Raw genomic sequence first — 27,132 nt, 5'->3', positions numbered from 1 at the left:
ACTGCTGGTCACATATCAGTATGTGAGAACCATTTATAAAATGAGAACCATTTTATAATTTTTGTAAACATGTTTTCCCATAACATAATTACTTTGTGTATTAACAGGCAAAAATATTTAGTCCTTCTCTAAAATTTAATAAGCCAAGAACAAACATACGTTTGTGTTCAGCAATTTATGTTTTAGTACTTTATCTTATATGGAAATGATGTAGACATTTTATGAGTATCTATCATTTAATTTAACGTAGCGTAACTTTAAGATTTCAGATTACATGGCAGTTTTTTATAAGCACTTTCCCATCTACATTTACCTAATTTATTTATTTTTAATAATTATACCTAGCTTACTTATGAAAACTGAGATATTAGAAAAAGCTAGTCTTCATTTCAAGTTATTTCCCTTTTCACCATTTGTATAGCCCATGAATATCAGGTTTTTACCCAAGAAACATAAATAGAGGGCTATTTTGCTGATAACACAGAAGATACAGCAATTTTTATTAAACTAACAATGTTAGTCTTAGTCATTAAAAAGTTATACAAATAAAGATAATTGTGTCTTTAGGCTGGATTCATACTTTTATAACCTTAAGACGTCTAGCAGAGATAAACATAATCCTGTCTGACCAGTAAAGCCAGGCAAAAATGTATGCTGACAATTTTGAAGACATTTCTATTTTTATTTTATCAACAAATTTAAAACCAACTTATTTATCCAAGATTTACTTAAATCAGCTGGGTGCGGTGGCTCATGCCTATAATCCCAGCACTTTGGGAGGCTGAAGCAAGAGGATTGCTTGAGCTCAGGAGTTGGAGACCAGCCTGGGCAACATGGCAAGATCCCATCTCTACAAAAAATTAAAAAATTAGGCAGGTATGATGGTGCACGCCTGTAGTCCCAGCTAATCACGAGCCTGAGGTGGAAGGATCACTTGAGCCCAGGAGGTTGAAGCCACAGTGAGCCATATTTGTACCACTGCATGCACCCCAGCCTGGGTGACAGAGAAAGAACCTATCTCAAAAAAACAAAACACAAACAAAAACTATTTATTTAAGTCACATGAACTAAAAAGCATTTCGGTTAATTACTATATATTTTATATGAGTTCTTGTGTAAGCCAATCCGAATAGAATTTCTTAAGGGATTTCTGGCTATGCCAGATTTTACTATGTAGATACAACATATAATATGTGTAAACATACATAAAAGCATATACACACAAATGAAGATCTTATGGCTTTCATTTTAGAATTTTGGTCATGAAACAGCAAAAGATAGTAATACAAATTCACTGGTTTATAAAAGATAGTTGGATCAAATTATATTTTTGACAAAATGGGACTTTTATTCGTGGCTAAGTTCTGTTTACCCTGATAAGTAATTCATGAAGGCTATGGACCAGAATTTTGGATAAAGCAGTTTTCATAGCAGTTTGACTTTTAAAAACCTTTTAATCCTTTTTTCAGATTCAAATGAATTTAGGGCTGAATATTCAGATGTTTACATTTTAGCTAGGCCTGGCTAAATTGTATAAAAAATACCCAGAATTTTCAAGTTGCCTTGAATTTGTAACAAATCTTTTTGTTTGTTTGCCTTTTCTGGCTCTTAAGTGTCAGACAAAATAATTTTTATGTCAGACAGAGATACCTTATAGTATTGCTCTGAGCTTAAGATTTTAACCTGTTTGATCTGACAGCCTAGCTTATGTAAACATTTATAAAGTTTTTTTTTTAGAATATCAACTTTTCAATTAACTTTTTCACCACCCTAAGCAATTGTTATACAAACCTAAATTTACATTTCCAAAAGGTGTCTGCATTGTTGGTTGCCATAGATTTGAAATAATTTATAAAGCCATTATTTTGAAAGCCCTTTAACACTTAAATCTTAGTTTCCATAAGCAATGAGTTTATCTTAATGCTGGCAGAAAACTCATCAGATTCAAAGTTGGCAGAAAAAAGAGATGGAGAGTTAACCCTGTAGTTAGTTACAGTTTTTAACAAGCTTAGACAGTTAGAAAAATGGCCGTCCAGTGCTGCATGTTTCCTCGTGTAGTTTGCCCATCACCGCACAAGAATGGACCACCGTATAGCTGGCCAGAGTCCCAGAAGACCTGGTGTACTTCAGTGTTTAAAAATCCCATTTCATTTCTTATTAATCTCTTGAGCAAAAAAAATCCTATAATTCCTGTCAGGGAGTTTGGACTGGTGCCTTATAGGGTGCTGACTGCCCTTGTTAATTGGCCACCCCATACCCATTATTTAGAATCTTTAGTTTTGCTTTCAGATCATGGCCAGAAACAAGCAAGAGAAAAAAGAGCCAAATCATATACAGATGTGCGTAAGCAAATCAAAATGAAACAAAAAATAAGTGTGTTCACAGAAATTTTAAGCCAGGCATGCAGTCCAAACAGAACATTAAACCGGGTGTGCAGAACCAGACAATATAAATTCTGTAGTAACCAGAGGGACATGGTCCTTACCCCAGAAGGGACTTCCCAGAAGAGACAAAAAGTCTTTTATCATCCCAGACAGATGCAAGGTCCTTTATTAAGGTCCTTTATTAACTCAGATCCCAAATAAAGTGAAAAAGAGCTTCTTACAAAAAATGGGAGGCTTGGTTTGAAAGAAGACTTTTAAAGGCAGAAGAGGTGAGCCGTGGAAGCAGAGAGCTCAAAGGGCTTAATTGAGTACCGCATACCAGTTCCAAGAATTATTGATTCTTTCCACAGGTGATCCTTCTCCACGTCCCACTTCTGACACCGGTTATGTCATCCTAAATAACAAATAGGGAGGCAGACTCTCCAAAAGAAAATGGTGTTTATTCAGGAATAGGCATTGCAGTGGGATACATGCTATGGTAAACTATGTACATATTCAGGGAAGTAATGGAAGATAAAGATTTCTTAAGGAAAAATGAATATGATTGCAAAATTGTTTTGAGATATTTTTTCTTGGCTACAAGGATCAATAACAAGGGTGGCATGATTCTGAGGCTGGACAGGCAGTTGCTAGGCAGATGTCCTCGCAGAAGTAATTTGTGTGTGTGTGTAAGGTTGTTTGGCCTTTGTGCAAGGTTATAGTTTTCCAGTCTGTTGTGATAAGTCTTGTTATCAGGCATTTGTCTATGAGAACCCCCCCTTCTTAACCTTCCCTAGCTCTATTTATCAGGGTTTTTAATATAGTGACTCTGTTTTGAATCTGACAACTTTCACAAACCCAAAGAGGCCTACCAGACATTGGCTTCTGTCTGAGAGACAGGAGTTGTGAGTTAAAATAATTTGTCCCTTTCTTTGGAAGGGATGTTTGACTCCTAAAACTTTGCCGATAGGGCAGGCCACTGAGTCTCTGTAGGTTCTGCCTCGCACCCTCCAGAGTGCATGTGGCGTGCTAAGGCCTCCAGCATACTTGCCGCTTCTTGCTCATCTGGTCCAGTTAGCCTGATGTTAAAGGTATAATGAGCCACTGTGATGTTCTGAGTTGAACCAGGTCATACAGGTCCTCTGGGACGACCTTGCTGGAGGGTGGGAGGGTTAACGAGGCCTGGGGCAGGACTACATAGGACAGGCAGCATACACTGCTGCCTGTCCTATGTGAGAGTGAACTGAGTTTCATCTTTCTGATAGGAATGGAAAAGAAGGCATTCCTAGATCAGTGTGTGCATGCTGCATCCTGGGGGAATGTTACTGTACTCTAGCAAAGGTACCACATCTGGCACAGCAGCTGTGATTGGCACTGCTTCTTAGTTAAGTTTGTAGTAGCTCACTATCATCACCGTGATCCATCTGAACTTTGTAGGACCAGACTGGTATGAGTTAACTTGGGTGTGACAGGGACTACCACTTTCACCTTTTTTGAAGTCTTTGAGGATGGTACCAGTCTGGGCTGTTTCTTCCCTGATGTGGCAGTGTTTTTCACTAACTGTCTTGGTTTGGGTTGGGGAAGGAGACTGTGCCACGGGCTTCTCCTGGACTTTTCCAGCTGAGTAGCTCTTACCAGTGAGTGAAGGAACCAATGTGAGGGTTCTGCCGGTCATTTCATGTATACATTTGGGAACTAGGGAAATGACCGTGGGTGGGTCTGTGGATCTGTTGTGAGCTAGACAGGGGCCAGGACTCCCTGCATAACCTGGCTTCCATGCGCCCCCTCTTTATAGGGAGAACATGGTAGTGCTTTGGGTCCCTAGATAGTGTCGATTCCTACCCTAAGTTCAACGAAACCAGAGAGCTCTGGGCATTCCCCTTTCCCTAACACACCACTTCCCAAGCAAGTGGCCAACAGCCCATGGAGAGAGACTGGGGAAATGACTATTGATGACACCTGCCTTGGTGTTACAAGGACCTGCCTAATTCTGTTCTGCATTCCTTTAATCAGTGGCTTCCAGGTTTGAGAAATGACTCACATTTTTCAAATTGGACAAAGGATCGTGACTTTATTGGGGTTGCTGCCCTTGGCCTTGATTCTTTAAAACTGTGTAAATTAAGCAATACCCTTGCTGGCTGCCCAGCCAGCTTGCCCCAGGAACAGCTTGTTTTCCTCCCGCAACATGGGAAGCCTGGTGGAGCTGCGAATTCCACTTCTTGGAGGCTGTGCTCACCTTTACAAGTCCTGAATGGGGCTCCACCATGTCTGCCTTCTGGTTGTAGGGGATTAGGGCTTTGTTAGATTCTGCCAGGGACACCTGCCGTTCGCATTTTGCCTTTAGTTGGTACTTAATCATACCGGGTGTGTTGATGACTCTTTCTCACAAATGAACTTTCATGTAATGCCACACTCAGTAAGTGCATTCTTTCTAAGCCCTTGGAACATTACAAAAGCTGATGAGCCTGGGCATTACATGTGCTGGACGGTAAAACAAATCTGAAAAATATTCAAGCCTGTCCTGCAGAAACTGTTTCCTGCCACAGTGCAGGTACACTGTAAGCCAACAGCAAAATGTGTTTGCTAAGTAAGCAGTCCATTACGAAATAATCCAGAGTTCACAGACGCAATCACAATGGAAGCTAGAAAGCATTTTGAAACAAACATCAATGAGAATACTACATATCTAAACTTGTGGGATATAGCTGAAACTGTGTGTAAAGAAGAGTTCACAGCTTTCAATGCATATATTAGAGATGAAGGAAAATAGAATGTCATCTCAAGAAGTTGGAGAAAAAGTTGTAGAACAGAATTACAGGACGTCAAAGCTAGGCAATAATAAAAGGTAAAAGCATCAATTAGTGAAATAGAAAACCAACAAACCAACAAAAAATAAAGAAAGATTATTTCCCAGCTCATTTTATGAGGCTACCATAACCTTGGTATCAAAAATCTGACAAAGACATAAGAAAGGGAAATCATAGGCCAAGCTTGCCAATAAACATATGCGTGAGAATCCTAAATGAAACATTAGCAAGGTGATTCCAGCAATTTATAAAAAGGGTAACATACACATTTGTTTCAAGGACACAGTATTTTTTAACATTTGAAAATCAATCAATTTAACTTACTATATTAACAGAATAAATAAAAAAAAGTATTATCTCAAAAGAAGCAGGAAGGCCGGGCGCGGTGGCTCAAGCCTGTAATCCCAGCACTTTGGGAGGCCGGGGAAGGCTGGGATCCACGAAGGTCAGGGTCGAGACCATCCTGGCTAACAGGGTGAAACCCGTCTCTACTAAAAATACAAAAACTTAGCGAGGTGGCTGTGAGCTTCTGATCCCAGCTACTCGGGGAGGCTGAGGCAGGAGAAATAAGCGTGAACCGGGGTGAGGAGCTTGCAGTGAGCTGAGATCGGCCACTGCACTCCAGTCTGGAGTGACAGGCCGAGACTCCCGTCTCAAAAAAAAAAAAAAAAAAAAAAAGAAGCAGGAAAGGCATTTGGTAAAATTCAGTATCCATTTATGGTAAAACAAAGTTAAAAGAATTGAAAGAAATTTCCTTAATCTGATAAGGATATCAAAAAACTCTATGGCATCATAACTAATTATGGAATCATAATTAAGCTTTCCCTTTGTGATCAGGAACAAGAGAAAGATTTCAATTTAAATCATTACCGGAAGTCCTGGTTAGTGTACTAAGCAAGTAAAAACAACAAAAGTTTAAAAAGCTTGCAAAGGGGCCGGGCGCGGTGGCTCAAGCCTGTAATCCCAGCACTTTGGGAGGCCGAGACGGGCGGATCACGAGGTCAGGAGATCGAGACCATCCTGGCTAACACGGTGAAACCCCGTCTCTATTAAGAAATACAAAAAACTAGCCGGGCGAGGTGGCGGGCGCCTGTAGTCCCAGCTACTTGGGAGGCTGAGGCCAGAGAATGGCGTGAACCCGGGAGGCAGAGCTTGCAGTGAGCTGAGATCCGGCCACTGCACTCCAGCCTGGGCGACAGAGCGAGACTCCGTTTCTTAAAGCAACCAGCACATAAAAAAGCTTGCAAAGAAGAAGTGAAAATGTTACTGTTCTCAGATGATGTGATTGTAACAGAAGATCCAAAAGTCCAGTGGTGGCTCACACCTGTAATCCCAGCACTTTGGGAGGCTGAAGCGGGCAGATCATTTGAGTTCAGGAGTTTGAGACCAGCCTGGGCAACATGGCTAAGACCTGTCTCTACAAAAAATACAAAAGTTATCTGGGTGTGGTGGTATGTGCCCGTAGTCCCAGCTGCTTGTGGGGCTGAGGTGGGAGGATTGCCTGAGCCTGGGAGATCGAGGCTACAGTAAGCTGTGTTTGTGCCACTGCGTTCTAGCCTGGGGGACAAAGTGAGACCTTGTCTCCAAAAAAAGGAAAAAAAAAAAAAAGAAAAGAAAATCCCAAAGTATCTATAGACCAGTTATTAAAATGAATTAATTCAACAAGGTTGCTAGATACATGGTTAATATACAAAAATCAATTGTATATACATTTAGAAAATGACCTATATATTCAGTGCAGTTTTAATCAAAATGCCAAGAGGTTTTTGATTAAAGAAGATGATTCTAAAATCTTCATGGGAATACAAAGGGCCAAGAGTAGCCAAGATTATCTTTTTCAATTTTTTTTTTTTTTTAAGATAGCTTCTTGCTCTGTCCCCCATACTGGAGTGCAGTGGTGCAATCTTGGCTCACTGCAACCTCTGCCTCCTGGGCTCAAGCCCTCCTTTGGCCTCAGCCCCCCATGTAGCTGGGAGTACAGGAGTGAGCCATCATGCCCGGATAATTTTTGTATTTTTTGTAGAGACAGAGTTTCACCATGTTGTCCAGGATGGTCTCAAACTCCTGAGCTCAGGTGATCCACCTGCCTTGGCCTTCCAAAATGCTAGGATTACAGGCATGAGCCACCACACCTGGCTTTTCAATTTATTTTAATTGTGGTAAAATACATACAACAAAATTCATTATTTTAACCATTTTTAAGTATGCAGTTCAGTGTTATTAAATTCACTCATAATGTGCAACCATCACCACCATCCATCTCTAGAAGTTTTTTTGTCTTCTTAGACTCTGTACCCATTAAACACTAATTCCCCATTCCCCCCACCCCCAGCCCCTGGCAGCCACCATTCTACTTTCTATCTGTATGATTTGGACTATTCTAGGTATCACTAGAATAGTGTTCACTATTCTAAGTGAAATCATACAGTATTTGTCTTTTTGTAACTGGCTTATTTCACTTGGCATAATGTTCTCAGGGGTCATCCGTGTTGTAGCATGTGTCAGAATGTCCTTCCCTTTTAAGGCTGAATAATATTCTACTGTGTGGATATACTCATATTTTGCTTATCTGTTCACCTGTTGATAGACACTTGTGTTGCTTCTGTGTTTTAGCTATTGTGAATAATACTGCTATGAATATGGGTGTATAAATACCTGTTGAGTTCCTGCTTCCCATTCTTTTGGGCATATCCCAAAAGTGGAATTTCTGTATCATTTGGTAATCCTATTTTTAATTTTTGAGAAACCACCATACTGTTTTCCATAGTGGCTGTACCACTGGATATTCCTAATGACAGTGCACAAGGTTTCTAGCTTCTCCTTGACAAAAAAAACGCTTTCTGTTTTTTTTGATAGTAGTCATCCTAATGAGTGTGAAGTGGTATCTCATTTTTTGGATTTGCATTTCGCTAATGTTTAGTGTTGCTGAGCATCTTTTCATGTGCTTTTTGGCTATTTGCATATTTTCTTTGGAGAAATGTCTACTCAAGTCCTTTGCCCATTTTTTAATCAGGTTGTTTGTTTTTGTTGTTGAGTTTTAGGAGTTCTGTCTGTATTCCAGATATTAACCCCGTATCAGATACATGATTTGCAAATGTTTTCTCATTCTGTGGGTTGCCTTTTTACTCTATTGATACTATCTTTGGTGTGCAAAATTCTTAAATTTTCATGAAGTCCAATTTATCTATTTTTTCATTTGTTGTGTGTGCCTTTGATATCCAAGAAATCATTGCCAAATCCAGTGTCTTGAAGCTTTTACCCTGTTTTCTTCTAAGTTTTATTGTTTCAGGCGTTATTTAGGTCTTTGACCCATTTTGAAGTAACTTTTGTATATGGTGTCAGGTAAAGGTCCATTTTTATTCTTTTGAATGTGGATATCCTTTTCCCAGCACCATTTATTGAAGAGATTATCCTTTCTTTCCCCATTGAATGGTTTTGGCACCCTTCTCAAAAATGATTTGACTATTTATGTAAGAGTTTATTTCTGGGCTTTCTTTTCTATTCCATTGGTCTTATGTGTATGTCTTTATGCCAGTGCCACACTGTTTTGATTACTGTAGCTTTGAAATCAGGAAGTTCAAGTCCTCTAGCTTTGTTCTTCTTTTTCAAGATTGTTTGGGCTCTTTAGGGTCTCTTGAAATTCCAAGTGAATTTTAGGATGGGTTTTTCTATTTCTGTAAAAAGTCATTGGGATTTCAATAGGGATTACATTGAATCTGCAGATTGCTTTGGGGAGTATTGACATCTTAACTTTATCAAGTCTGTCCATCCATCAACATGGGATATGTTATATTTACTTAAGTCTTTATTCCTTTCAGCAATGTTTTCTAGTTTTCATTGTACAAGTCTTTCACCTCCCTTGGTTTGGTTAATTCCTCGGTGTTCTTTTTATACTATTGTTAATGTAATTGTTTTTATAATTTACTTTTCAGATTTTTCACTGTCAGTGTAGAAATGCAACGGATTTTTGTGTGTTGACTTCGTGTCTTCCTGTTTGCAGAATTCATTTGTTAGCTCTAATAGGGTTTTTTTTTTTTTTTGGTGGAATCTTCTACATAAAATATCTTACTATCTGTGAACAGAGAAAATTTTACTTGTTTGTTTCCAGTTTGGGGGCCTTTCATTTCTTTTTTTTTTGCCTAATTGCTCTGGCTAGAACTTACAGTACTATGTTGAAAAGAATTGTCAAAGTGGGTATTCATGCCTTGTTCATGATCTTAGATGAAAAGCTTTCAGCCATTCTCCAGTAGATATGATGTTTTCTGTTAATTTTTCACTAATGCCTTTTATATTTGAGGTAGTTTCCTTCTATTTCTAGTTTATTGAGTGTTTTTTTTAAAGTCATGAAAGGGTATTGAATTTTGTGAAATTTTTTTACATCAGTGAATTATGTGATTTTCCCTCTTATTTAGTCATGGTGTGTGGTCATATTCCACCATTCTAAGGGGCTCCATTCCACTGTGTGTCCACCATTTGTTCGTATTTAGTTCCATCCATTCATCCATAAATATTGTCTTTGTCTGTGTCCTCCATTCTGTCCTTCCGTGTCCTCCCTCCACCCCTCCCCCCTCTTCTCCCTCCTTCCCTCCCCCCCCTCCCTCCTTCCCTCCCCCCTCTCCTTCCCCTCCCTCCCTCCCTCCCTCCTCCTCCCTCCCTCCCCCCCCTCCTCCTCCCTCCTCCCTCCTTCCCTCCCTCCCTCCCTCCTCCCCTCCTTCCCTCCTTCCCTCCTTCCCCCCATTCCCCTCCCTTCCCCTCCTTCCCCCCTCCCTCCCTCCCTTCTTCTTTTAAGAGGTTTGGTGTTAGTTCTTTAAATGTTTGTTGGGGTCTTAATAAGCCTTCCATTTCCTTTGTCCATTTTATTTAATTCCACTAGTTATGGGTCTATTCAGATTTTCTAATTCTTTTTCTTTTTCTTTCTTTTTGAGGTCTTCCTTTCCCCAGGCTGGAGTGCAGTGGCACAATCTCAGCTCACTGCAACCTCCAACTCCTGGGTTCAAGTGATCCTCCCACCTCAGTCCCCTGAGTAGCTGGGACCACAGGTATGTACCACCACACCTAGCTAGTTTTTTTGTTTCGTTTTGTTTTGTTTGAGATGGAGTTTCGCTCTTGTTACCCAGGCTGGAGTGCAATGGTGCAGTCTAAGCTCACTGCAACCTCTGCCTCCTGGGTTCAAGCGATTCTCCTGCCTCAGCCTCCAGAGTAGCTGGGATTACAGGCGTGTGCCACCATGCCTGGCCAATTTTTGTATTTTTAGTAGAGATAGGGTTTTGTCATGTTGACCAGGCTGGTCTCAAACTCCTGACCTCAGGTGAGCCACCCACCTTGGCCTCCCAAAGTGCTGGGATTACAGTCAAGAGCCACCGCGCCTAGTCTTACTTTTTAAATTTTTTGTAGAGCTGGGGTTTCACCATGTCGCCTATGCTGTCTTGAAATCCTGGGCTCAAGCAATCTGCCCGCCTTGGCCTCCCAAAGTGCTGGGATTACAGGCTTGAGCCCCTGCGCCTGGCGAGATTTTCTGTTTCTTTATGATTTGGTCTTGGTAGGTTTTGTGTTTCTAAGAATTTTTCCATTTCATCTAGGTTATCCAATTGTTCATAGTACTCCTCTATAATTCTTGTTATGTCTGTAGAATTGGTAGTAATGTCCCCTTTGTCATTTCTGATTTTAGTAATTTGAGTCTTCTCTTTTGTTCCTTAGTTCATTTAGCAAAAGATTTGTCCATTTTTTTGATCTTTTCAAAGAATCAACTAGGTTTCATTGATTTTCTTTCTTGTTTTTCTCTTCTCTATTTCATTGATCTCTGCTCTAATCTTCGTTATTTCCTTTCTTCTTCTAGCTTTGGGTTTGGTTTTTTTTTTTCCCTAGTTTCTTAAGTTGTAAAATTAAATTGTTGATTTGAGATCTTTTTTATTTTTTATGTAAGCATTTAAGGCTATAAATTTCCCCCTTAGTACTACTCTTGCTCTGTTCCATAAGCTTTGGTATGTCATGTTTTCATTTTAATTTGTCTCAGATATTTTCTAATTTTCCTTATGAAGGGCAAAAGAAAGTTATAGATACATCTTTGTGAGGTAAAAGGTTTTAAAACAGATACAAAAGGCACTCAATGTAAAGGCAAAGACTGATGATTGTGATTAAATGAATATTAGGAACCTGCATTCGTCGAAACATACCATTCCTAGAAGGAAGGGCAGGAGGACGGCGCAGCCACCCACAGAGGCCCGTGGACCCTGAGAACGCAGCACGTCCATGAGAGTGACAAATGGCTCAAATGCACAGTGGCGAGGGATTTGAGTAGACATTTTATTACGGGTGCTAGCCAAAGTCACCTATGAGAACGTTTCCAGGCAAATTCCTAGAGTTCCATCATGTGTACCAAGAGCATGTGCAAGAATTCAAAATAGCAGGATTCATAAGATCCCTACACGGAAGCAGCCTGACTGCCCACCAGCAGTGGAAAGGACAGATAGCCTGTGATTTATTCCCGCAGCGGAATGCTCGATGGCTGTAGAAGCTAATGGACTATGGCTGTCTTAATAACATGGATAAATATCACAGAAAGATGGCAGACGCAAGAGAATGCACCTGTGTCATTCCAGTTATAGAAATCTGAACACAGACAAGACTGTTGAAAACCATGGTTTTATGTTATGTGCTTCAGTGGTAGAACCATAAAGAAGAGCTAGAACATTGTTGTGCTTTTCATTGTGAACTGGGTGGGGGCTTTGTGGGCTTCACTTTATGATAAACCACCGAGCCATGCTTTTCTGTTTTGTACTCTTCTGAATTTGTGTTATAGTTGATGACAACAATGGCAGTTTGATTGTGTATATTTTTTTCCAGCCCTTTTGAAAGGCTAGGGCATCAGCCCAGAGCAGGCAGTGTTAGTCTCTGGGATGAGGGTTTGCAAGTGGGCCTGAAAGCAAGATGGGGCCCGGGACCTGGGTGCGTGAGTGGAAATGGCGAGGGGCAGGCTGGCCTCTGAGCCGGGTGGGATGGAAACCAAGGGCATGAACTGGCTCCAGGTAGCAGAAGCAAGGGAAGGCCCTCGGTGGGGAGCACTTGGAGGAGCTCCCGAGGCAAGAGGTGGAGGTCAGAGGATAACATAGCTGCTCTGGGAATTGCAGGGGCGAGTTTTGTTTGTTCTGCAAGGGAGGCAGCAACAGGCCTATTGAGGAAAGATGCAGTCAGAGGGAAGGTCTCTCCCTTCCAGGTGTTAAGTCAGGTTCAGACAGAGATGGTCTAAAGTGTTTGCGAAATGTCTTAGAGCTGCACTGAGGGCCTAGAAGATAGGCCCACATGCATCAGTGCCTCTCACAGGCCAGGCTCCTGGTGGAGCTGTGTTCTTGGGACTGAGGCTTTCAGGGAACAGTGCCCCCCACCAGCCTGGGGAAGTCAGTGTTGGGAGCCAGGAGCCAGTGTGTAGTGCTCTCCCTCGTCACCCACAGCAGGCTGTGGCCCTGAGGGGGATGGAGGGCAGCCATCCGCTGTGGATGGGGCTGGGCTGGTGCACTTGGGTTTTGTTTGCTGGTTTCTCCACACGTGTTCCTTGTCTCAAAGGGAAGTGGCAGTGAAGGAGGGGTAGGGTGCTGGAGACCCAGGTAGGGGACATGAGGTATGGGTGGGGTTCCAGGCCCTGCCCAAGCCAGGCAGGACTGAGTCTGCAGGATCTCCTGCGAGTGCCAGGTTGAGGGCACATTTTTCCTTAGTTGTCCTAACGAGTGTGTAGCCTCACGTCATGAAGAGTGAGGGTGTGTGCATGTGAGGGTGTGAGGTTTATGTGAGGATGTATGTGAGGATGTGTGAGGGTGAGAGGGTGTGTGTGAGGTGTGTGAGGGTGTGAGGGTGGTGGTGGTGTGCAAGGGTGGTGGTGTGTGTGTGGTGAGGGTTACAAGGGGGTGTGGGTGTGTGAGGGAGGTGGAGATAATCAAATGTGAGAGACAATAAAGGAATGTCTCTCTCAAATTAAAAAAGGCATCACAAAGATCAAAACAAAAATGTAAAAAGTCTCAAAAATAAGAAATAAGAGTTAAAGAATGTAATAAAATCACAAAAATGCTCAAATCTCTCAAAATTAATAAAAATAAAGTGAAATAAAAAATGAAATATAAAATATAAAAAGAAGATAAAAAAATCTTAAGCATAAAAGGTAAAGGAGAATTAAAATTAAGAGATGGAGTAATAAGTCCAGGTAAGTCATGTGAGAGTGATAGTGTGTCAGTGTGTGGGAGTGTGAGGCTGTGTGTGAGGGGTGTGTGTGCGCGAGGGTGTGAGTGTGACTGGGAAGGTATCTGTGTGTGTGAGGGTGTGTATATGTGTGAGAGCGTGCACGTCTGTGAGTGCATGGCAAGGCCATTTGAAACGCGAGGATGTATGTGAGTGTGTGTGTGATAGTGTGTGCACGTATGTGAAGGCGTGTGTATGTGAGTGTGTGAGACTGCGCATCAGTGAGTGTGGGGGCGTGTGTGTGCGAGGGTGTGTGTGAGATCGTGTGTGCATCAGTGAGTGTGCATGGCAAGGCTATTTGGAACTAGCAGTTCTCTCCCTCTTCTTACCTCATTCATAAATCCTAGTGTTTTTGGAATTATTTCTGCAAAGTTACATTATGTTAAAATGGAAAAAGTGACTGGTGATTATAAGTTTCTATTCTTTCCCTCATCAAAGAGATTCAGCTATTTTAAAGAGAAACAATTTTTTAAAATCCAGTTTAAGCTTGGCTCATGTTCTGTTTCTCTGACTTTCATTTTGGGTTCCAGCCTCCCTGAGAGACCCCGAGTCTTGTAGTCAGTCGACTCCTGGTAAGGAGCCACGGTGGGGAGAAGTGTAGCGGCAAGATGGCGAGAAGGACAGGGGTTTGCGTGTTCCACGTGTAGGAGACTCTGCTTGGGAAACCACAGCACTGCCTGCTGTGGAGATGGACGCCACGTCCTGCTCACCCGGCGCTCACTGCAGGGCTCTGTGCAGGAGTGAGGCGGCAGCGTGTGGACCTGCCAGCCCTCCTGGTTTGGGGCAGGCTTGGCGGGAACAGCCCAAAGACCAACAGTGGTTCCTAACAAGAGCTGAGAGGGAGTGGGGTCACCAGAGTGAAGGGAGGTAGACAGACCCCTTGGGACCCCGGGGTTGGGGACTGGAAGGAAGCTTGGCACTAGAAACCTGAGGGTGGCCTGGAGGGCTGGGAGGTACTTGCGGAGTGGGCGGGGGGAACACGGGGAAGGGCAGTGCAGTGCCGGGATGGGGAGGGCACAGGCCCCCCCAGGCTTGCAGAACCCATGCTGCCGGAGCGGCCGGGCACCTGGGAGTCTGGGGCTCTGCTCGGTCACATCGTCTGTGATTTCGAATGCTTCCCTCTCCGATTCTGCACGTGTCTTGAGATGGCCAGGAACTGTATTTTACTCATATTTGTGCTTTTCTCTATTCACCAGCAAAATAAGCAGAATTTATCTTTGATGAATCATGTAACTGTTTGTAAGGGTTACCGTGTAAACCCTGGGGATGGCCTTGTTGTCCCTTGAGTTCTGGCTTGGCTGTCACCATCCGATACTAGCACCGCATCACTGGCTGCACCTCAGGGCTCCTGGGCTTGTGACGTCCATCTGCCTAACTGTGACTTGGGGCCTCCATGTCTGAGGGCAGCCCCTGCAGCATGTGCTGAGCTTCCTGGCACTGGGCTCCTCTCACCCAGGGACCCTGGCAGGGTGGGTGTGTCCTCAGAACCTGCTCCCGCAGATGTCCCCGCGGAAGTCGGCCCGCATTGTTCCTGAGCTGCGGTTCAGTAGGGCTGGGCCAGGCAATGTCCTGCCCTTGGGAGTCTGCCCTCCACTTGGGAGAGATGAACAAACAGCAGCAGCAGGAGACTGTCCAGGGGCTCGTGGCCCCTGGAAACAAGGCCAGGTGATGTGGGGAGTGCCCGACGCTCGGAGGGAGCCAGGGCAGGTGTTGGGACATGGCCCAGGGCCTGGGGCAGCTGGTGTGTCCCAGGGACAGAAGGAGGGAGGGCTGGGCTGACACCTGGACTTGGATATTCTAAGTGTGACAGAAGCTTTGGGTAAATTTACTGCCGGGAGCTGAAGGAGAAGGCGACTGCCCTGTGTGTGGCGTGGAGAATTTGGGGGCCTTGGCTGATTTCCCATCACTTGACTTGGTGGGCGCTGCCTGGGAGAGCCAGGGCCTGGCTGCTGCAGGAGGAGGCTTGGCACCTCTGCTTGGAAGGACCCTCCCTGTGGCGAGAGGAGGCTGGGTGAAGTGTGGGACCCAGAGGGGTACACCCTATACAAGGCAGGCAGAATCCAGGTGGTCACTGGATGGAGCCTCCTGCACCCAGGGCGGAAGCTGCACTTTTCCAGGGGAGCAGAAGGGGTGTCCCAGGCGACAGGAGGATGAGGTGATGGTGGTTTGCAGGTTCCCTGGGAGCTGTAGGAGCCAGGAGCCTGGGCTGGACCCTGGGACAGACCTGGACTCAGGGGCTGGGCAGAGAGGGGGTATTCAGGGCCAGGGATGGCAGACCGCAGTCCCTGGCCAGACCCGCTGCCTGTTCTCGTACATAGAGTCTCCCTGGGCCACAGGTGCCGTCTGCTGTTTTCATGCTACAGCGGCAGAGTGGGGTCGAGTGCATGGTGTCACCTGCACAGCAGGCAGTGCCTACTCTTGGCCCTGTAGAGGGAGTCTGGAGGGAAGAGGGAGACAGGTGAGAAGAGGGAGAAAGGACAGGGCTTAAGGGAGGGAGGAGGGAGGGAGGATAGGGATGGAGGGAGGAAGGAGACAGGTGAGAGGAGGCAGGGAGGACAGGGCTTAAGGGAGGGAGGAGGGAGGGAGGATGGGGCTGGAGGGAGGAGGGAGACAGGTGGGAGGAGGGACGGAGGTGAGAGGAGGGAGGGAGGACAGGGCTTGAGAGAGGGAGGAGGGAGGGAGGTGACAGGAGCTTTCACATCTGTCCCCAGTGAGTTGCCTTGATCCCGTCTTGAGGCCTGTGCTGTGATCTTGCCCATCCAGAGCTGTAATTCCCAGCAAAAACCGACGGAGCCCCGAGTCCGGCCTAAGCCTTCTTGGCTGTTGGGTTGATAGCGTTGGCTTCTTCCTGGCCTCCCACTCACCTCTGGGACAACGTGTCGCACGTCACATTGTGTGGGAATGAGATCCTCACAGGCCTCTCAGAATAAGCTCCTTTTACCCTGTCTCTTAGGTTTGTGACTTTGCTATTTTCAGAATTTAACTTAGAAATTTTTGCTTATCTTGGTCTTTCATACACAGTCTGCTTTTAAAACCCATTATAAGGGAAAATTTCTGAAGTGTCCTTAAGATCCTGTGAACTCTGGGCATGTAATAGGATTCTTCAGTGCTTCAGGGCCTTCTCATTGAGTGAATGTTTGTTGAACACCTACTATGTGCCCGACATTATTTTGGCTCTGGGGAGGCAGTGGGGAACATGCTCAGTGTCGACCCCTCCCTGCCTTGCTGAGCTGGTCCTGGATGGGCTGCGTGGGCCACCGTTGCATGGGGCATGCTCGAGGTGGAGATGGCTGTGAGCAGCTGCAGGCCAGGTGGGGGTGGGACCTCCCCCGGGGGGTGCTGACCTGGGCAGCACCATGGCACACCCAAGAAGGGCGATGGGGAAGGAAGGGAGGCAGGCAGGACCGTCAGGCTTCGTGGTGGTTAGGCGCGGGGCTGGGGCAGGTGCTGGGGCAGACCGCAAAGGGTCAGACTGGCGTATGGCAGCCAGCTGTCTAGTTGGTTACACAGGGTCAGGGGTGGAGGGCAGGAGGATGGGAGAGCCCAGCTCGGGGAGATTTGAGGGTCCTGCCCACAGAGGAGCCATACCCGGGCCTTTGGCTTGGCCCCCCGAGGCCTCCAGGGTTAAGAGCAGGGAGAGAATCCGGGCCTGTGATTACATCTGTGAGCTCTGCAGGTGTCTCCGGGACCGTCAGCAGAGGCGCTCCTCCAGTCCCTGCCTCCCGCGCCCTCCTGGCTGAGAGCGAGGTGGTCCCGCCCCATGAAGGAGGCAGCAGCGCTTGCTGCCCGGGGCCACCAGGGCCGTCCCGTTGCCTGGGTGTTCTGCGCTCATCCCCTTTCCGCCGTCCAGAAACCTTCAGGAGAGAGTGCTTCTGTTCCCTCCAGGTCGAGCTGTGTCCCAGGAATGACTGGAAGGCTCAGGAGGCCCTGGTTAGGCTGGGGCATCACGGGATGTGTCCCCCAGCAGAGACTGGTGTGGGGTGGGGGCGGGAACTGGTGAGGGGCCTGGGGAGGCAGGTGAGCCTGCTAGGAGACCCAGAGTTTAGGAGGAGCTCTTTGGCAGGTCCTGGAGACCCTGGGTCACCCACAGGCCCCTTTGCCTTCACTGGAACTTTCCAGCTAGGCAGGCTTCTCCTGGCCCCAGGACATAGCCCACGTGGGTCCTCACCTCTGCTCAGCTCAGCTTCTCCCCACCCAGAATGCGCTCTGCCCCGCCACCCCCATCATCCCTGCTGCCCTGGCTGGAACCAGAGCTCCTATCCTCAAACTCCTCTAACCTAGCCCTGCCCGCCTGCCCACCCTGGGTTTCCAGCTCAGGACAGACCCCTGGGGTTGTGAGGGGCTCCCTCTGGGTACTCAGGAAGTACGTCCTGTTGTCCAGCTGGGCAGTGAGGTGCAGGCCTGAGCCCCCGCTGCACCACAGCTGCCTCCAGGCTCACATGCCCACTTGCCGGGCTTACCACACGGGGGCTTCACCTTCCTTGGGATCCGCGGCGGGCCTGCGTTGGAGGGCTGAGAATGGCTCGCCCTTTCCCAGCTAGCACTCTGCCCACTTTCTCTTCACGCCGGCGCCTGTGCAGCGCACGATTGGGTGCTCCCACCTTGCAGTGCTTTCTTCCTGTGCCCAGGCTGGCCGTGCATGTTTGTGAAGGGCTGTGCTGGGCTTCCCAGGCCCGGGGTCTGAACCCGACTCCCACCAGGCACTGAGTAAACACGTCCATCCAAACAAGGGAGGTGGAGCATGAAGCAGGGGAGATGAGCTGGGGCCCGGAATCTTCTGGGGGCATGGCTGTCAGCAGCTCCTGGACCTCTGACCATGTGGCAGGGGGCTCATCCCCGTCTCCCCAGGGCACTTGCTGCTGGGGCCCTCAGGCAGTCACAGGGGGTCTCCCAGGCATGTTCTGGCCCTGCCTCATCCCTTTCCTCACCCATTTGCAGAGGGGAGGCACTGGCTAGACAGGGGAGGTCAGCAGCTGCAGAAAAGGACAGGCTCCCACAAAAGAGGAGATGGGGGAGGCTAGAGAGAGACAGGAGAATCCGGAGGACCTGTTGTTAGTGACTGGACAGCAGCACACAGAACTCTAGCGGCCTGGGCTGCTTTGTGGGCTCTGTAGAATAAACCACGTAGACAACGTGAAATCGTGTTTCTTCCTTTCTGTCCTCGATGGAACACACTGGGATGAAGATGTTTCTGTCTGAAAGAATTGAGGTGAAATCAGTTTAGCACTTAGGTGATAACCTCTCAACAGAAGTCCCCACGCACGCCCAGGCTGCATCCAGTTCTCAGGTGCTGGTGGCTTTCCCCAGGGTTTAGGGGCCCTTGGGGGGCCAGGATGCTGTTGTCCTCTGCTCCTGCCTGGAGACCACTGTCTCCTCCAAAGCTCTGTAAACTGTCAGTAGTGCAGGCCCCTCAGAAGCCAATGAGGGTAATGGGCAGGTCAGTGTCAGGGGCTCACCCAGCCACCCCAGAACCCCTTGCTGTTGTTCCGGAACCTTCAGATTGCTATCTCTGAAAGTGTGCCTGGGTGGGTGTACATGGGTGGGTGCTCTGTGTGTGTGCCTGTATGTGGGGGGGCCTGTGTGTGTGCTTGTGTGTGTGTATGTGCCTGTGTGGGGGGTGCCTATGGCTGTGTGGGGGGTGTGGAGTGCGTGTGTGTGTGGTGTGTGGGGGTATGGGCATGGGGGCGCCCAGGCAGCGTAAGTGGGGTGGGGCAAGTGTGTGCAAGTGGGGCATGGGCGTGAGATAACGGGCAGGTGAGGGCGGCACGGTCAGGAACGTGGTGGCGGTGAAGCATGGGTGCCCGGTAATGGCATTGAAGCCGACGGATGGCGGATCGGGATGATCGCCGATCTCGATCTCAAGATCGGGACGAAATTCCGGAGTGGTCTGACCATCGCGTCTGAATTCAATCGGTCAACACGCCCGATCCAGACGATTGGCTGAGATCCAATCCGCCCAGGGGAAGTGGGTGGGGCCATGGTAGGTAGAGGCGAGGCCCTGCCGAGGAACAGGGCTTATGAGTCCACTCCAGACCTACGGGGCTGACCGCAGGTCCCAGTAGCTTGGGCGGGAGCCCCTTCCTGGGCTGGTGACAGAAGTGGAGGTGGCGCCCCTTCCAACGAGGAGCAGCTGTGCAGAGGGAGGTATGGCTGCCTTGGGGTGATTCCTCCACTTGCTGGGGGTGTGGCTGGGCGCCTGCCTGCCTGCTCCTACAGACTCCCCCACACTTTTGTTACGTGCACAGCTCCTGAGAAAAGCCTTCTAAGGAAGCGTGAGCTGCCGCGCATTCTGCAAGCAGCCATTGTGCATTTGTGAAATGCAGCGTGTACCCAGTGCGGTGGGTTCTGCTCACTGAACACTCTCGTGTTGGGAATGCTCATGTTCCTCCACAGAAGGGCAGAAGCAGAGCTGGCACAGTGCCTTCCCAGCTGGCAGCCTCACCCCAGACCCAAGAGCCATGGACCTAGCCTGGTGGCCCTGTGGGCACTGAGTTTGCAGTTCCTGGGCAAGAAGCTTCCCCAGTTCTAATGGTGAAGCTTCCCCCAATCTAACGTTTCAGGGTTAGGATTCCTAGAGCCTAGACCGAGACCCAGATGGCCCATTCTGCATGATTTTGACAGCAGGGAAGCACTTTGGGGTGAGCGGTTTACCCCTAAATCTCTAGAAAATTAACAGATGATTTTGCAGTGATCCCTAGGCTTTATAAATAGTTTTCTTTTTCTTTCCGCCTTCCTTTTTAGAGCCAGGATCCATCATGGTTCCCTTGCTTTCTGGTTGTTTCATATATTTGGAGGGTGGGCAGAGCAGATCACGGAATACAGATAGCACTGAGAGGGCTTTAGGCGTGTGCCAGATCCCGCTGGCTGCCACCCAGTAAGCTGGTGCATGTGGAGGCTTAGAATAGAATCATTGGCAACTGTAATTAAGGTTGTGAACTGCACCACGATGCTAAAAAAAACAAATTCTCTGCAGCTGTTTTACTGACTGAGAAATTACCCCTATCGGCCGAAGTTTTATTCTTCTGATTTGGTAGAGGAAATAGTTTAAAAATGATCTCACAGCGTGATTTATGTAAATGACGTTTCTTTCTTTGGATGAGACAATTGAGATAGAGTCTGAAACCCTGGCAAGCCACAGCTTCCTGCAGTGTCCTGTTGCCATGGGTTACGAAGGGAGCGAGAGGGAACTTCATCGGAAATGCCTCTAAACTTTTCTGACACACACAAGCTGCAGTGTTGAATGGTGTGTCTTAGACCCGGGTGCCTAGTGTGGCTCGGTGCCTTACAATGAATTTGGGGAAACAGTTGTCAAACGAAACGCACGTTTCCAATGACCAGCAGGTAAGTTATTCCGGCTTTTTCTTTTCCTTTAATCAGTGGTAAGAAAGCGTGGCACCCTGGTTATCCTGTTTTAGCGAGTGGCAGCCATGGGACTTGCAAATGCTTGTAAGGATAAGCTTTGGAAATGCTTTTCATGTGTCTGCACCACAGCTCAAAGGGAGCGCTGCGGAGGCTCGGCCGAGGCTCTGGGACTGCAGCGCGTCCCGGGCCCCACACACCCGGCCGCCGGCCTCAAATCCTTCGGGAGCCCGAGCTGCCAGGTTTTAAGTTAGAACTTACAGAAGGCATCGAATGTTTTTCTTTCCTTTACCATAGTAATTCTCATAGATTTGGAAGATGTGAGTGAATTGATTTTGTTGAAATATTAATTTTACGCTAGATAAATATATCAAAATCTTAGGCTTTTTAAATGATGGTAGCTTACATTTCTAAATGTAATGAGTTGATTTGGCTAATGTGCATATAGGTAGCTACTATAGATCATATTGGTGATTACTATATGAGCTTATGAAGTTGAAGTTACTCTAAAATGGCTTTTTAAAAGAATTGAGATGAAATAAAAATAATTTCTATTTTCCTCTTATGGCTGTGTTGATGTAAAGATAAAAATAAATTTAAATTATGTACAGAAGTCTTAGTAATTACTGGGCACTGATTTTGAATTCATTCTTTTCTGGGAATTGTATAATCTTAATGTTTTCCTAATATCTAATTAAAGTCTTCTGTAGAGAACCGAAGGAGAAACTACTAGTTTAGAGATGAGGGGCATGGAGGTTGGGAATGGGAAAATGAGCTGTGCCTTCCTTTTAAGTGGGAAATAGACGCGGGTCTGCTGGGCAGGGCCAGCGTGAGTCTGATGGAATCCACCAGCTTTCTGTGCATTTGGAAAGCCGCTTGGAAGGTGAAGCTGCGTGAGGCTGGAGGAGCAGCTTTGGTCTTCTTTGGGGCGTGCCTGCTGCGGGCCGCCTCTGGCTGTCTTGGTGCAGGAGGAATGTGTTCCTGTAACCTCTGTTTCATATCCTGCATCGGAAAGTGAATTTTGGAACTGTCATGGGTTTAATGGGCCAGTTAATCAGTTAGCCATTTGTACTTATGTGTAGGCAGCACTTTCATCTCAGTGTACATCCAGGCAAGTTGTAGAAAATTTTGTTTTTTATTCCGTGTAAAGTCATTAAAAACCTGCCTTTGTAAGTGCCCGTTTACATGATTTGGACTTCCTTTTGAAGCTCTTGCAAATGCTTACACTGGTGGATAAGTTGTTCACGCGAGCGTATTGGAATCTGGCTGATGTGGTCGCCAGGCATCAGAAGTGAGCGACTCCCCCCCCTCTCAGTCAGAGGCACAGTGGGTGGGTGGTCGTCTCTGCTGCAGCTCTGCCTGTCTGGGCTCTGGCCAGCAGATGAGGGGCTGGAAAGCCTCTGGGGTCGGCAGAATTACTTCCCCCTCTGAGCGTCAGGTAGTTGTTCTAAAAAATGGGAGGGCCAGGGAATGCTGGGGTGCTGACGTCTGTGTCTGCAGCAGCACTCTTTCGGAGGCCCGTGTGTCTCCAGGTCCCCTCATCCTGAGGGGGAGGACGCCACCGCTTTTCTAGGAGCTATTGCTCGACTCCATTCAAAGAGCATGCGGGGGAGCTGCCAGGATTTCCACTTGGAGAGAATCTCCGGAGGCTCTGGCTGGCCAGATCAGTCGATCCCTGGCTCCCTGGCTTCGGCAGGCCAGGAAGATACCCGTGCCCGTCACCTCATCGGGGCATCTCATCCTGTTTCATAAACCGTGTGGCGTCAGGTGTTGCAGGCTCTGACACTAGTTAGATGCTGAGAGGAGGCACCGAGACCCCAGGCCCAAAGAAATAGGAATTGCCTGGAGGAAGAGAGCCCTTGCTCTCTGCCTGCACACCCCTCCCAGGGTGCCCTGCTGTGGGGTGGCTGCTCTGGGCTGGGGGGCTCCTGCAGCCCTGGGCGGCCCAGCTTGAGCCTCCCTGGCAGGCAGCAGCCGTTCAGTCAGCCTGTGGCTGTCACAGGGTCCTGGGTGGGACTTTCCGGGGCAGTTCCACCTCTCCTCTGAGTCGTGGGAACAAGTCACCACTGCAAGTGAGTGCCCAGGTGAAGGCCCCACTGGCACGGCTGGACAAGCATGACCGTTGTTGCCGAGCCGCTTGAGCGTTGGCTTCCCCGACGTTCCTCCTGTGTGTGAGCTAGGGGTTTGACTCCGGTCCTCAGCTGTCAGAGGCCGCCTCGGGCGCATCCACACTGGGTCCCCCAGGTGTGCTCTGTGTGACTGGCATGGAGGTGGCGGCGGCCGTCAGGGTGTGGTTTTGTGATGTCTCAGGGTGTCCTTTCCTTCCTTCATGAAAAGAGGTTCTGCAGTGTTGGAAATTGGCAGAAACTTTGTTTCTCAAGGCAAAGCCCTTTAGACACTTGGGAGCACATGAGGTGCGGTGTAGATTTGTCTTCATTTCTCTCAGCACGGGCTTGTCTTCAGGCTGCCGGAGTGTGACAGAAAGAACTTTCCAGAGACCACGGGGCTTCTCTCCCCTCCAGGCATTGACGTTCTGTTTAATATTTTAAAAATCTTTAAAAAGGGTTGCACTGTTTAAAAACGTGGAACGTTCTCTTGTAGGCAGTGTGGAGACCATGGTCACTGAGGAAGGGCAGGAGGGAGGAGGCATGGGAGCTGGTGCAGTCTGTGGCCCGGCGCAGCTGTGGTCATGCAGAGGATGCGGTGAGACCTGACAGTGAGGCTTGAGGTAGACAGATGCTCATGCAGGGAAGAGGGCAGGGCCTGTGTAGGAGCCTGGGGAAGTGAAAGGATAATGAGGAAGACGGAGTGTGGTTAAGAGGAGGCGGTGACCACTGGTGACACATGGCAGTGACTCTGGCTGCAGCCTTTGGGCCCCCATGCCTTTGACCGGAACCTTCACCCTTCCCTCATGAGTCTGCCATGGGCGGGCAGGTTCCAGGGTCCTCCAACAGAGAGTCCCAGCCCCCGTGGGACCAGGTTGTGTTGGGGCTGAGGCTGGAGGCAGGGGGGCAGGGCTGATGGCCGCTGCAGGACACAAGAGGGATTCGGGGCATGCCTGGGCTGACGTGCCTGGAGCTGACATGTCTGCGGACACCTCTGCTGGGTGATTTGTGAGCCTCTGTAGGGTGGGCTTGGTGGGCCATCAAGGAAGGTTTTGGCATTTCACCGTGTCTCTTTTCTATTCTGGATTAACCTAGTCTCTCTCACCAGTGTCACTGACCATGTCTCCCAAATGGCCCTCATGTGCCCACGCTCCTTCGGGACCCTGCAGTGCGGTGCTGACTGGCATTGGGATTGCAGGGCACGCCCTGTGTGCTGTGGCCGTGTGCCTGGCCTCTGCCTGCCTGTGTCCTGCCGTGTCGGTCAGCTTGCCTTTTGCCCCAGACCTCTGTTGCCCTGAGCTGGTGCAGGAGGGCCTGGAATCTGTGCTGGTGAGCATCCATGCGCCCCACTTCACATGCTGGTTGCAGAGTCTTCCCTCATTTTATGATGCTCTGAGTCTTGTCATCTATATGAGGAAAGCTCCAAGTATATTTGAGAAAAACTGTTTTAATAAATTTCTATTTTCACCTCTTTCCTCTTCTTTTCATTAAAAAATTGGACACCTTATGCTGTAAACTGTCCGTCCATGTTATGTACTCAGAGGTGTATCCTTCTCAGGCAGAAACCCCCACCCCTTTCTCCTGGGTTCTAAGGAGAAAGGCGGCAAGCTCGCGTGGCGAGGCCCTTGAGCACTCAGCACCTTCTCCTACCGGGTCCCATGCAGCTCTGAACGCAGGCGTCCCGGTCTCTGTTGGGCGGATGTGGAGGCTGGTTGAGGTTCCTTGCAACGCTTTTGCCATCCTGCACATGATGCAGGGACCCGGCCTCTCCAGACAGCAGGAGCTGCTGCGCTTCGAGTACTGGACCAGTTTTCCTTGGGCTTCTGCAGCAGCGCCCTCTGGGTTCCCCACTTCCCCTCCGACTCCACTGACTTCTCACCAGTGTCAGGTCTTCAAGGGGAGGCCTGGCTGGGCGGGGACCGGTCTCCTTCCTCCACCACCTTCCATGACAGGCTCGATTCATCCCTCACATGCTGCCCTCCCAACCTGCCCCTGCAGTGGGCACCTCCGCCCTGGGCCCCGGCCTCAGTGACAGGTCCACATCTTCTCACCGTGTCTCCTCAGACATCCAGGAGGCCCCTCAGACTTAAGTCCCAAACATGACTTGGATTCTCCCCTCGCCTCCAGTGTACCCCTCCCTCAGCCTCCTGCATCTCAGGAAGGGCTGGCCCTGTCCCTTCTGCTTGAGCCCACACCCTCTAATACTCCACGTCAGCAAGCTCCTGGGCTCGGCCTTCAAAATCTCTGAGTTTACACTTTCTCACCCCCATTGCTGCAGCCTGCTCTCGTCCCCATCTCTTGCCTGGAGCACCGCGGAGCCTCCAGCTGCCCCTGCCGCGCCCTGTCCATGCACCTGCCAGAATGAGCAGTGCCATCCTAGCCGCCCCTGCTCTATGCCCCATGGCTTTCTGCCTTGGACTGGGCTCTGTGGGACAGGGCTGCCAGTTCAGTTCGCATGCTCGTTTTGTCCATCCAGCATCTCAGGATGGCTCGCCGCGTCGTGGGAGCTCAGCAGATGCTTTGCCACGTGAGTGAGACAGTTCTCAGCTTGCGTTTGCCGTGCACCGCCTGTCCCTGTGGGCAGGGCAGTTCATAACCCTATAACCAACCCTTGGATATGCCAGATACCGCCAAGGGGGCTGCCAGGAGGGGTCGGAGCTCAAGGGCCAGCCTGAGGGAGACAGGAGGCTCGGAGACCAGGGCTTAGCTGCACAGGAGGTCATTTAGAGACAGTCGCTGAGTCTTAGTTCATATGAGCTCTGGGCGTGGGCCTCCTGCCTCAGCCCTCATCTTCAACCCTTATTCTCCAGCCTCATCTCCAGCTTCATCTCTGGCCCTAATCTCCAGCTTCATTCTGGCCCCACCCCAGCTTCCACCTGCCTCCCATCTAGCTTCATCTCCGGCCCTCATCTCCAGCCTCATCTCCAGCCTCATCTCCAGCTTCATCTCCAGCCTTTTGATTTTGTTTTTGATCTTGATTTGATTTCGATTTGATGACGGATTTTTACCTGGATTTATTTTGAGACGTTCTTTTCGAGTTTATCTGATTTTTTGATTTTCGACGGAGCGGATTTCGATTTTTGATTTGATTTTTGATTTCGATTTTCGGTTTTGTTTTGTTTTGATTTGATTTTGATTTTGATTTCGAGCGTGATGGATGACGCCGGAGTTTATCTTTTTCGATCCTCTTGATTGAGCTTTTGATTTCGGATTTGATTATCGATTTCGGTCTCGATTTCGACGCCGCTGATTTGATTTCGATTTGATTTGATTTTCGACGGATTTTTCGAGCTGACGACGATTTTTTGATTTCGAGCGGATTTTGATTTCGATGATTTCGAGCTGACGCGACTTTGCTGATCTTTATTTCGGAATTGATTGATTTTGATTTCGATTTTGATCTTGATTTCGAGTCGATTTTGTTCTGATTTTCGAGCCGATTGACGGATTTCGAGCATTTGATTTTCGAGCTGATTTCGGTTTTGATTTCGAGCGATTTTTCGATCTCGATGAGCGATTTTTTCGATTTTTTGTTTCGATCTGATTTCGACGATTTGAGCGATTTTTTCGAGCTGAGCTTCTGATTTCGGAGCCGGATTTCGAGCTGGATCTGATTGACTTTATTTTTGACTGGAGCCGATCTTTTGATCCGCAAGTTGATTTATTTTGAGATTTTGTTTCGGTTTCTGATTTTGTTTTGTTGTTTGATGGTTTTTCGATTTTGATTTCGAGTCGATTTTTCGATGATTTTTCGATTTCCGGAGCTGACTTTGTTTTGTCTTTATTCGGTCGATTTGATTTTCGCCGAGCTTCGGTTTTATGTTTTCGGATCTGATTTTTCGAGTTTTGTTGATCTCGATTTCATGATTCGATGATTTTGATTTCGATCCCTCACCCTCCAGCCTCATCTCCAGCCCTCATCTCCAGCCCTCATCTCCACCCCTCATCTCCAGCCCTGGTCCCCATCCCCACTCCCAGTCTGATCTCTAGCGTCATCTCCAGCCCTCATCCCCAGCCTCATCTCCAGTCTCATCTCCAGTCCTCATCTCCAGCCTCATCTCCAACATGGATGAGAGCTCCTGGTGGCCAGCTGTGTTAGTGCCAGTCCCTGCCCAGAGCCTCTCAGCACAGCTGACTTTTACACTCATCTTTCCTTGTGGGGAGTTGGCACTGCCACATGGAGAACCTAAATCACGAATATCGGCGTGGATGCCTGGCAGCCTGCCACCTGTCTGCGTGTTGGAGGGCCCTTAGCTTCTGAGACTGGGTGAG

The 27,132-nt window shown here is 48.1% G+C and overlaps 1 protein-coding gene across 5 annotated transcripts in view; it reads left to right on the top strand.

Moving 5' to 3' along the window:
• Positions 1–27,132, top strand: part of LOC116274223 (regulator of G-protein signaling 12) — a 110,153-nt gene that overhangs the window by 56,673 nt on the left and 26,348 nt on the right. The window lies entirely within an intron of this gene.

Source organism: Papio anubis, chromosome 3 (genome assembly GCF_008728515.1).
Source record: "Papio anubis isolate 15944 chromosome 3, Panubis1.0, whole genome shotgun sequence".
NCBI lineage: Eukaryota > Metazoa > Chordata > Mammalia > Primates > Cercopithecidae > Papio > Papio anubis.
This window is presented reverse-complemented; position numbering and strand designations above follow the sequence as displayed.